This window comes from Carcharhinus amblyrhynchos, chromosome 17, assembly GCF_965287045.1.
Source record: "Carcharhinus amblyrhynchos chromosome 17, sCarAmb.v2.hapA, whole genome shotgun sequence".
Taxonomy (NCBI): domain Eukaryota; kingdom Metazoa; phylum Chordata; class Chondrichthyes; order Carcharhiniformes; family Carcharhinidae; genus Carcharhinus; species Carcharhinus amblyrhynchos.
Genome location: NC_137340.1, coordinates 11,937,496 through 11,945,225, shown reverse-complemented (window position 1 = coordinate 11,945,225; position 7,730 = coordinate 11,937,496). Strand labels below are relative to the sequence as shown.

At 45.5% G+C, this 7,730-nt stretch overlaps 1 protein-coding gene across 3 annotated transcripts in view; it reads left to right on the top strand.

Moving 5' to 3' along the window:
• Positions 1–234: 234 nt before the first annotated feature.
• Positions 235–7,730, top strand: part of sgms1b (sphingomyelin synthase 1b) — a 102,165-nt gene continuing 94,669 nt past the window's right edge. For all 3 annotated transcript variants that reach the window (XM_080205479.1, XM_080205476.1, XM_080205480.1), the window contains exon 1: positions 235–459. The gene's annotated coding sequence lies outside the window, so the exon portion shown is untranslated. The remainder of the gene's footprint in view (positions 460–7,730) is intronic.

Below are 7,730 nucleotides of genomic sequence, written 5' to 3'. Positions count from 1 at the left end.
CAGTGTAAGATGGATGGGCAGTAGGACACGGGGGTGCCTAGTGTAAGATGGATGGGCAGTAGGACACGGGGATGCCCAGTGTAAGGGTGGGCGGGCAATAAGACCCGAAGGTGCCCAGTGTAAGGGTGAGTGGGCAGTAGGACCTGGGAGACCCCGGTGTAGAGGAGGCAGGCGCTAGGACCCAGCGTCGCTCAGTGTAAGAGAGGGCGGGCAGTTGGAACTGGGAGCCCCCAGCGCTAGAGGGGGCGGGCCGTAGGCCCCAAGGGTTACCGCAGGGTGGGCGATAGGACGTGGCGGCGCCCAGTCTGTGAAAGGGGCGGACTGTAGGACCCAGAGGCTCTAAGTACGAGTGCAAGGTGGGCAGTAGGACCTGGGGGGTGTCCAGTGTAGGCGGACGGGAGGCAGCGCGCGGCCACCGACACCGGGTTCCAGCGGCGGCCCCGAGGCGGCGGTTCTGAGGTGAGAGGCGGGAGTGAGGGGCTAATGAGGGAGGAGATAGTGAGGGAGGGAGGCAGGGTCCGCCTCACCGCTCGCTCCCCGTCCCCGTCAGCCCGGGAGAGGAGGCTGCGCAACAGGGTGAGCGGGGAGGGGAGGGGAGAGGATGTGGATCCGGAGCCCGGCTCCCGGCCGCGGGGACAAATCAGTGCCGCCTCTCCCCTCCCTCAGCACGACAGGCCCCGGCCTGGGCTCGGCCCCAGGGAAGGAGGGGAGGGGAGGGGAGGGGAGGGCGGGGTGTGAAGGCTGGACTGGAGGGAGCCCCCGGGGGGGAGGGGTGGTGGTGCTGACAGGGCCGGCCGCGCCAGGCCAGGGGAGGGGCTGCTGCTCCTGTTAGCTGCTGGGGAAAAGTTTGGGGGGGGCCTCCCCCCCCCTCCTCACCTCACCGCCCCCTCAGCTCGGTGGCTTGGCCTCCTTCCCTGGCCCGGGGGGGGGAGCCCCCCCGCCCGCCACCACCCCCACCCCCACCCCCACCCCCGCCCGCCTCCTCTCCAGCCCCTCCCCAGGAGCCAAGTTTGAGCTGGAGCTTTAACTTGGGGCTGATTCCCTCTGGGAGCTTTTTCTTTCTGCTCAAACCCTCAGCTGTTGCCTCGGGAAGGAAGGCTTTTCTTTGCCAAGTAGCAGACACATTGAATTAGAGAGGCTGTGAATGTAGTTAGGTGTATGTCTGTGAATGACCCCTTACAGTAAATGCAATCACTATTAATAATCATTTATTCTTAAAGTGTCTTCTGGAGTGGGATCTTGCTGTGCCGGTGGCGTTTTTGGGGGGTGGTGGGATCTTGTTGTGTCGGTGACGTTTTTTTGGGGGGGGGGGTTGGTGGGATCTTGCTGTGCCGGTGGCGTTTTTGGGGGGGTTGGTGGGATCTTGCTGTGCCGGTGGCGTTTTTTTTGGGGGGGGTTGGTGGGATCTTGCTGTGCCGGTGGCGTTTGGCGGGGGTTGGTGGGATCTTGCTGTGCCGGTGGTGTTTTGGGGAGGGTTGGTGGGATCTTGCTGTGCCGGTGGCGGTTTTTTGGGGGGTGGGATCTTGCTGTGCCAGTGTGCAGTGGGGTTTGAGAGCTGCTAGCGTTTACTGAGGGAGTAGTCAGCCACCGTGTGCGTGTGTCTGCCAGTCCACACCTCCATATGTAGTCACTAGTCAGAGGAGATGCATTTCTTACATTCATTCGGAAAGTCCCATCGCTCTGAGAAGTCCTGCTTTCGATGTTTTAGCCCCTACATGTGAGCGTGTTCACTGTCTTTTTCTCTGCTCCGCTTTGCATTTGCTTTGGTTATGCAACCGTAAACCTCTCTGCTAATGAGGACATCGCCTCGGCCAAGACCAAACCCAGATACCATAGGGCACCCACAAATTACTGAGAGCGTGGTGGAGGCACAAATGCTCCTGTGGCCGATTGATTTGTTGGTGCAGTCATGCTGTGTCTTTGACCCGTGCATGCACAGTTTAATTTGCTTACATGTGTTGGCACTTCTGCCTCCTGCAGGTCATATTTTCTGCTCATTGTAAACGAGGAAACGCTCACTGTTCTGCTATGTTCCGACCCCTGACCGGGTGTGGTTCATTGAGTTTTTCTCGCGGGGTGACTCATTTCGCCGTACTTCTCTTGAAACTGAAGAGAAACTAGGACTACACGAGAAAAATACGAAAGGGATTAAACATACAAAAAATTGTTAATTTTTATTCTACACGTGGTTAACCTTTCTCACAAATTGGTTGCCAGTTGTGATTTGCTTTGACGGTGAAAAATGGACAGAATTTTGGACTGTAGGAAAAGTATGAGGCGATTTAGCATGAAGTTTATCGCGATTACTGTGCTTTAATTATGGTCGTATAATATCAGTTTACTTTGTGGATGGGTCTTTATGTATGGTGGTTATGATGGGTAGGAGTTGTCTTTTGATGTCATTGCCTTCTGCTACTTGATGTGCTTCTGTGATTGAAGGAAGGAGAAAGGAAGGTTTTCACGATTGGCAGTTTTGCTCACTTGCCAGTGGAAACAGAAGCAGTGGAAACAGACTACTTGGCAACTAAAGAGTCGTGAGGAGAAAGTATACTAAAAATGGACAAATAAGGACTCAGTACTGCAATATTTAACAAGGAATCGTGCAGCTAATGGCTAACTTAAAGTCTTAGCACGGTACAGTGCAGAAAAGTCCATTTGGCCCATCGATCTTACCCAGGCTCTCACCCTGTAAAACCACACATTTAGCATGGCTACTGCATCGAACCTACACATCTTGGGACACTAAGGGGCAATTTAGCATGGTCAATCCACCTAACTTGCACATCTTTGGATTTGGTGTTCCTTGAGGAATATGCATTTGACTTGTAATAAGTCACTGGTGCAGTTAACTTTTGGTGTGATTTCATGCAAAATTGCAAAACTCTGAGCAGCATAATTTCAAAATGTTCTATAAATTGACTTGTAACTTAATTGGAAAGGTTATTCTATTGTGCATGTATGTTTATTGAGTGAAATACTCCAGAGGTGCTGAGCGATTTCCAGATTTGGAGGCCTGTTTTATTGATTGAAGAAGTGTACTTGTTTCTGGGTTTTTCAAATGTTTTTCTTCGGGCAGTTTCTCAATTGGGTGTGCTTCTCAATTTGGGTGTTTCAGTTTAGTATGTTTTAGAAACATATGTGATGGCGAAAAACTGCAGCAGGCGACGGTGCAGAGGGACCTCGGGGTCCTTGTGCATGAGTCGCAAAAACCCAGCCTGCAGGTGGTCAGGAAGGCTAATGGGATGCTGGCCTTCATAGCGAGGGGGATTGAATATAAAAGTAGGGAGGTCTTGCTGCAGCTGTATAGGGCACTGGTGAGGCCGCAGCTGGAGTACTGTGTGCAGTTTTGGTCGCTGCATTTACGCAAGGATATTTTGGCCTTGGAGGGAGTGCAGAGGAGGTTTACTAGGCTGATACCGGGGTTGAGCTATGAGGAGAGGCTGAATAAACTAGGCTTGTACTCGTTAGAGTTCAGAAGAATGAGGGGAGATCTCATTGAGACGTATAGGATGATGAATGGGATGGATAGGATAGAGGTGGAGAGACTCTTCCCGCTCAAAGGACTGTAGGACTAGGGGGCACAGCCTCAAGATAAAGGGGGGCGGTTTAGAACGGAGTTGAGGAGGAACTTCTTCACTCAAAGGGTGGTGAATCTCTGGAATCTCTGCCCATTGAAGTGGTGGAGGCTGCCTCGCTAAATATTTTTAAGACGCGGGTTGATGGGTTTTTGATAAGCGAGGGGATTAAGGGTTATGGGGAGAGGGCGGGAATGTGGAACTGAGCCACGACAGATCAGCCATGATCTTATTGAATGGCGGGGCAGGCTCGAAGGGCTAGATGGCCTACTCCTGCTCCTATTTCTTATGTTCTGTTAAATCTCTTCACAGGACTTTGGTAGTTTTGGAAAAATAGAAATGGCAAGGGCCTCTGGTGGGGCCCGGTTTGCATGTCATGTACAATTTTTTACTATTTACACTTGAGAAACTGCTGGCTGTTTAGACCTTTTCACCATCTGTGTGGCATGTGAAATATACTTGTGATTGAAAATAAATTCAAAAAACAATAATGGCATAAGATCTGAGTACTTCATGCATTATAATAGTTTAAGTGCATTAGAAGCTGTAACTGTTAGCAAAACTTATTTACTGTACACTTTTTGAAGTGTCTTTATATTCCATTGCATTGTTGGTTGCTTCTGATGGGTTGCTAGGCCTCTGTTATTACTGTTTGAGCCAAGTGTGCGCGTGACTTGCATTGATGCCAACAGCCGATTATTTTCTTTTTTTCTCTCTCCACACACCTTGTATACTGTGACAGAATTGCTGTTGCCAATGTTATACTATTTACTAATAAGACCAAATTAATGAAGGATCAACCAAACTGAGAACGGTTTTAAGTCTTATAGCTATAAGCTGCCAGTAAGTTGATAACAGTTGAGCAATTTCGTGATCCTGTGAACAGCCTTCCATCCTAACTCCACATTTCTTTACCCTCCATGAGCTCATCCAACACTCAGCTGTCCATGTCTATCCTGCATTAAGTCCTTCTTTCTCATTATTTCTGTGTTTGCTGACCTATGTTGGTCCTAGTCCTCCACATCTTTTATTTAAAGTTCTCATTTACCCTATTCAAATTCCTTCACAGCCTATTCCCTCCCTAGCTCTATCCAGCCCTATGACTGTTTGTTTGAGAACTATTTTCCTCCAACTCTGTTCTCCTGACCATCCTTTCAGTTCTTGTCTTAACATTGACTATGCCATCTGAAACTTAAGTTGTGCATTTCATCCCTAAATCCTTCTACTGCTCTCATTTGTAATTTTCTGAAAAACCTGCCTCTGATCAAGCATTTATTTATCCTCTCAAACTTCCTGCTTTGTCTGGATGACTTTGTTTACACTTCTGTGAAGTACGTTTGGGACATTTTTCTGTGTTCAAAGCACAATAAAAGTGCAGGCTATTGTGGTTTGCATTGGGAAAATGGTAATATCACTGTAATGAAGTAAATTCTCTATCATTAAATATATTGGACAATGTGGAGGGAACGGTATTCAATCTTGCGTGCTTGCTTAACTCGCTCATTGATGTGCTCAAAAATTAGACCACTATTGTATGTAAAGTTACTTTTGCAATAAAGCAGTTATGTCTACAAATGCATAGTGGCTTTCCAAGATTAGGAACAGTGTAGAAGTCAGCATGATCTGTATTTATGCACTGATGAAGTGCCTTTTGACTAATGGAGTTCCAGCATGTGTCGTGCTGTGATGCATGTTGAATTTGCACAAGTTGGATCCACAATTTAGTCAAATGTTTGACAAATGATATTCCATTGCTTCTTTCATGGATCGTGGAACCAGCGTATGCAGAGTTGATCTTAATTTGTCAATTCTGTTTATTGAGTTGCTGTTACATTTGTGATATGGTGTGAAAACTGGTTATACATTCTACTGTCCATCAAAACTAATTGCTAACTAAGATCCAATCCTGTTTTTATATCACGCTTCAACTCACTGACCTTGATTTTTTTAAAAAACTTTGATCCTTGTGCAAATATCTCTATCTCTCTCCCCCTCTCACTTCCAACAGCCCACAGCACTCAATACTCCTCTCATTCTGGCCTCTTGAGCATCTTGATTTTAATTGTCCCCAGCATTGATGATAATGCTTCAGGTGATTAGACCCTAAGCATTGGAATTCTCTCCCTCAATTTCTCTGCCTTTCAGCTTGTCTTTCCTACTTTTAAGGTACGCTTTAAAACCTACCTTTGGTTGGTTGTCTTCCCTTGTATCACCTTGCATCACTAGGTGTCATATTTTGATTTTTGCTGTCTCTGTAAAGTACCTTGGGATGTTTTAATATGATAAATCCACTAAGTTGTTGAATAATTTGTGGATCCAAAGTGTGGTTTTGAAGCTGTAGTTATCAATCTCAATCACAAATAATATGAACCACCTTCTCTCTCTCTCTCTGCCCATTGTCTTAGGCTAAACCGACTTTCGGTCCAATTTGACCATCAGGTGAGCTACTCCATTTCCTCCATACAAGACCATCTATGTCCACCTTTGACATTGTCTGGCACCACCACTATCTCAACTCACCTGTATATGATTCACTAATCCATGCCTCTGTTCACTGTGACCATTCCAGTGCTCCACTGGTTAGGCTCTCACCTTGTAAACTTCAGCTTGTCCAAAATGAAGTTGCCTGTATCCTAACATTTACCGTGTCCTATTGTATTCGTTGCTCCTTTGCTTGCTGACCTATATTGGCTCCTGGGCTGGAACTGCCTCTTGCATTTTTAGAAATCTCTTTCATCCTTGATTTCTCCTCCTATGGTTTCACCCCTCTCTTTGTCAGTAACCTCTTTCAACGTGACAACTCTGAGGTTTCTGCATTCCTCCAATTCTGGCTTCCTGCTCATCTGTATTTTCATTGCTCCATCACTGGCTGAGTCACTAAACTCTGGATTAACTCCCTGAACTTCTCCGCCCCTCTCTCCTCCTTTTAAAGTACTGCTTAAAACTTACTGCTTTGCTAATAACGTCATATTTTCTGTGAAGTACTTGGATTTCTTATGTTAAATGCAAGCTTTGTTTTGATTTTGTTAATGCTCAAACCTCAGATTCCACACTCCTTTATTTTAGCGTGCAGCAATTTCACTGAGCACCTCAACTGCATGTAAAGCAGATAATTGCAGATGTTCTCCATGTTAAAAGTAGAAGCTGTAAAATGTGGCAACAATGAGCCAAGTAAAAATCTTTCCGAGTAGAAGGTATGGTCATTTAATGGAATTGTCATTATATTTCTGTGAAAGATTGTGAACTTGAATCACCTTTTGTATCTTGCCACTCTGGTATAGGAATGTAGCCTAAACCAATAAAACCTTATTTTAAAAGCTGAAATAACAATTGGCCTCAAGTCTTTGAAAGAGATGTGTTAGAGGAAGGTAGATTAAGAACAAATAATCATCCATCTGCTTGTCTGGAATGAGGATCAGCCTTATCATTCTGTCCTTGGGATACCATAACACTCATTTTAAGCCCAGACTGTAATCTGTTGTCAGCAATTTAATCTGTTTGAATGGAGTTGCCCTACATTATGCTGTTGGCTCTACTAATCGTGTTGACTACTTTTTTCTGTATGAACTGATTCATACAGAATACATGTACCAGTGTACATGTGGAAAATAAAATGAAATGGCAGTCAGAATGAGCAGGCAAATGAGTGGATAAAACTGTAGCAACCTCACTAAGATTGGGGATTTGGGTCACAAATTCACCAAACTAGCAGAGCATAACACCTATTATCCACAGTGGGCATTCTTCATGGTGCTTATTTGTCCCATAATGTTGTGGTTGGATTTCAGACAGAACTTGCTTTACGTTTGCCATAATTTTCATTTATCCATGTGGATGAAATTTTGATTCTGTCGAGGAAAATTCTGATAAAAGGAAAAATTCAATGGGCCTACTTTGAAGTTGCCCTATTTGTGTTAAAGAATCAACTTGTTCGTGGAATACGTTGAGTTTGATTACAAATTATTTGGTTTTATTTTTGTATCATCACTGCATGACAATCCCTTTAAATTAATCTCTGACCCAGTTGGAGCATTGTCTATATTACTTACTCCTCAACTTGGTTCTGTGCCATGTCGGTGTCAATAAAATATTCATAGTGGATAGTCCTGGTACTATAAATGCAAATCACAACGAGATGTTGATCTTACTGTTAGT